Here is a 4,473-nt window from a genome sequence, read left to right as displayed (position 1 = left end):
TCATGCCGAGGTCTACAATAAAAATCTCACTTGATGCCAAAACTTGCAGTATGCCTTAGTTCATAGGTGCATCAGTGCGTAACTTTGAAATCATTGATCTTGGCATCGAATCGTCAACACCATTAGCTAGTGAACCTTAGTGAAACCCTTGTTTTGGCTACAAAGAGGCTCCATTGTTCATGGCCACCTCATGTAATACCCCAAAATTAGCACATTTCCATGCTAAACCAATTCTTGTCTATTTAATCAATCCTAAGTCCTATTTTACTAGGCAATTCTAATTTTGATAATCGCTACTTGACCTAAGTGTGAAATGTAGAAAACCTAATCTATATTAATTACACCACTTATTGAATTCCTAAGTATTGACTCAAAGTGAACCTATTAATTAAGTGTAATTTAATTATAAGTCTTCATACTTTAATTAAATTAAAATTAACTTTTAGCTAATGTACAAGGGAATTAAATGTATTTGATTTAATAAAATATATCCTCATTTTAATTTATTGAATTTAATTATTCAATTAATTAAGATTATAAATTTATGAGGTCATATTCTATTTTATTAAATTAAATATACTCTCCAAATTCTCTCTTTAGTTCTGAAATGGAAACTCTAAGTAAACTGGAACTTGAAATGGAATTAACTCAGTTAACTCTTTCTCACTCTCAAAAGTGAATCTATTAATTTCATTTGCACAAGGAAGTTTCTATTCCAATTGAATCTCATTTCCAATCTCAACCATCCATTCTATTTGATCTTGACTATTGATCAATTATGAGATTCTATTTAAGAAGCCTTCAATTCCTCATTACAAAGGTTGAATGGATTTTGCATCAAACTTATGCTGAAATACTCATTTTCTCACACATTCATAGCTTGTCATTTTTCTTGCATTACAATATCATTATAGCTTTAAAAATGCATCCATTTAGAATAATATGCTTTTTTATTCTTAGCTTAACATTTACATTCTCATGTAGATTAATTTGCATATCTCATTTAGATTAATCTTGCATTCTCATATAGGTTAAATCCTTCATTCTAGATGTCTGGCTGCTAGCTTCTCATTCTGAGAGCAATAGCATAATCAATCTATTTAGAAGGAAACAAATTAAACTATTAGACATCTCGGATGAACAATGCCATGTTTATTCTGGGATGATCTCTCAAATAATGATCATGTTGAAGTGTGTATGAAGATTGAGGCCCACATTTCTTATATATATTTGTAGAGCCCACCATGGGGCTAAAAAATCAACTTTCTAGCCTCATTTGTTTCCTTTTTCTGCATATTTTAATGTTTTGTCATTGTCATTCATACAATACTCCAGTTTCTCACACGAAAAATCTCATTCTCGCATGAAGAAACTGACAATTTTCTTCATTTTCTACACTTCCTCGCATGAAAAAAGTGTATAATTACACAGTTTCTCGTACGGTACATGCCATTTTCTCGCACGGGCCCATGTATGATTTTGCATTAAATTCTGCATTAGTAAATGCAAAGTGCAGTTTTCAGATTTAGTTTTTATCATAATGATTTAACTTATGGTTGTTTTTGAAGCATAATCATTTTGATTTTTTTGATTTTCAGCAGCTTAATAGTGGTTTGCAAGACACTTGTCAAAGAAACCTTATTACAAACCCTTGAAACAATATTGACTATTTGATTGTAGGATGCTTGCGAAGATACACATGTCGAAGAATCAATTCAAACCCAACCAAACATTGTGTTTTTTTTATTACTTTCTTACACATAGTTTAATAGGACTTGTGAACTTCATAGGGTTCTAGAAAAAGGAATAGGGGAGTATGCTCTTTACTACTTGAAAGTGATGCCCAAGAGTAGATGAAAAACCTAGATGCCTATGAAAGATGGTACCCGATAGAGGCAAGAAAGTTAATAGTTCTCCTGTATGAGTCTTTTATATGAAGGGATGATGATTTCCTTTTAGGAAATTAAAATCTTGAGAAAGGAAAAGTTAGAATCAATAAGCTAACTTGGTGATGAACATGTTCTACATGTTTGGGTAAGGTGACGAGATAGAGGAGTATGCTCTTTCCCCTTGCGGGAAATCAGAAACTTGGACCCTTAGATCTAAATCACTAGTCTGAGTCAACCTTTAGAGGGCCTTCCAAAGTGATCCAACCTCCAAGAATGACCCAAGAGAGCACACTCCTTTCACTAAAGATTCCAACTCACTATAATAAAGAATCTTTATTGAGCAAAAGACTCCAAAGCCATGTTAATTTCCTCTTCTTCATTCTAATATCGCATATCAAGAAGAGGCTCTATTTGTTGCACTAGCCAACGTTGGCCCCAGTCTTGCTAGTCAAGTGTGTTCACATTTAGATATTAGTGTGGGTTGCTAGCCTCAACTTCGTTCGTGAAACCACTAGGGGTTAATATGAACAGAAGCCAAGTAAAAACTTCTTAGTTGCTACCTAGTTCACCTCCGAAAGGGGGCATAATCTTTGTGCAAGAAGGGGGAAGAATCTCTCTTGTAGATACTCACCATAGGCATGAACCTAGACATTGTAAGGTGGTATATGTGCTTGACCTCTACCACAAGGGTGCTCATTCAACATATATGTTATTGAGTCATTGGAATACACCAAAAACATGGGTGCCCTCTAGTGAGGTGACATATTGTGTGAAGTGAATGCATGCACATAAGTTGTGAGATAAACATTTTGCTTCCTCTACCATTTTTTATTATAGGGATACAGTTTATCTTTTTTGAGTCTTTAAACTTGTCCAAATCTCTCAAACAAACAAAAGGTCAAGACTCCCCCATCCCTTCGAGTTGCTTTGCCCTTGGTTGGATTATTTGCGACTAATACTTGCTTCTCATGTTTGAGAAAAACTATTTATTTGTAAACCAAAATGATGTAAAAAACTTGAAAACTATGTTGATATTTGTCTGAAACTTGTAAACATAATTAATCTTCTTTTTAGAACCATCGAAACTATTGAAAATCTCTTCAATTTTAGTCAAAAATTATGTGTCTGGTTCTTTCCTCGTGCCTAGTTCTACAAATTTTTGAGCAAGAAAGCTCCCTCTCAACACTTCATCACATGAATTTTTCCAAGTCCTCATGTGACTCTCCACCAATCCTCGTGCAAGATTTTTCCAAACAGTATTTATTGATGCCAAAATTTTGTCTCTATCAAACTATCAAATCCTTGAGCAACTTTGTGCAAGTCCTCACATGAGAAAACTAGTCAAAATTTGTTGTTTTGAATCTTCACTTGGTTTATTGTGTTTTCTCACATGGGACCTTGTCCTAAAACTATCAAACTATTTATGTCAGAGTTTTGCACTCCATTTCTGATTTATGTCAGCAACATTTTATCACTTCCGTATCTACAAATAGTGTGAAATATCTTCTTCTTGCTTAGTTGACAACTTGTGATCTATATGTGGACTAGTCTCCTAACTCAATTATCTTATTCTGTCCTTTTTTGTTTCTCATATTTGTGTCATGATATTCATAACTCTTGGTCATTCTAGCCATTACTCAGATGACTCATACCTAATTTTACAACACTCTTCTCTCACTTTGAGGCTACGTTCTAGTGTGGTCCTTGTCTAAGCTATTGTTTTTTGTCACTGTCTATGACTCTAGCAACAAGAAGTAGAAATGTGTTTTATCCCATAGATTTAGATGAGGTAGAGCTAGAGGTCATAATCATGATAGAGGCTAATTTTTATCTTATATATAGTCTATATCTAGTACATCTAGTGAGGAGTCTTCACAATCTCCTTCACCTATTCGATCATCTCGTGTCTAGAGAATGTTTTCCATAAACTTACAACAAACTAGGAATCCCTTGTATCAAGAAGATCCTGAAACTAGCAAAGGTCATACATCTCCAAACAACATAGCTAAATTTTTATTTAGATGACCTTTTCAACCAACATACATTGAAACTTATCACATTCCTAAAATGGTTGATCAAGAGCCAGAAAATGGAGAATATAGTGGAGAACAAGATAATCATAGGAATGAAAGACATAAGGAACTTTTTACTAATAAGAATGACTTCCTAAAGATGTCAAAAGATGTTGTAAGGATAAAAACTTCCAGAAAGTCATGGAAATCTTTCTTAACAAAGAGAAAGAGAAATACTTGATCAAGAGGGAGCAAAGCTACCTCATCACTTTAATGTCAAAATAATCATTACACCTAAAGAGGAAACTGAAACATCTAAGTTGCAAAAAAAACTGAAGATCATGCAAGAATAGTTAGCCCAAATGATGTGTGATAAGGAAAAATATACAAAAACATACACCTTAGACACTCTTTGTCCATTTCCTTTTGACAAGAGTATAGACATGCCTCCTTTTCCAAGAGGAGTTGAGTTACCTAAGTACGATAAATATTTTAGAACTTCTGATCCCAAAGATCATTCGTGGGAATTCGGTGCCTTGTCTATGTAATTTATGCATAATTAGACATATCTC

This window comes from Cupressus sempervirens, chromosome 10 (assembly GCF_028749045.1).
Source record: "Cupressus sempervirens isolate cs-2001-9-10 chromosome 10, ASM2874904v1, whole genome shotgun sequence".
Classification (NCBI taxonomy): Eukaryota; Viridiplantae; Streptophyta; class Pinopsida; order Cupressales; family Cupressaceae; genus Cupressus; species Cupressus sempervirens.
Note: the sequence above shows the minus strand (reverse complement) of the source record.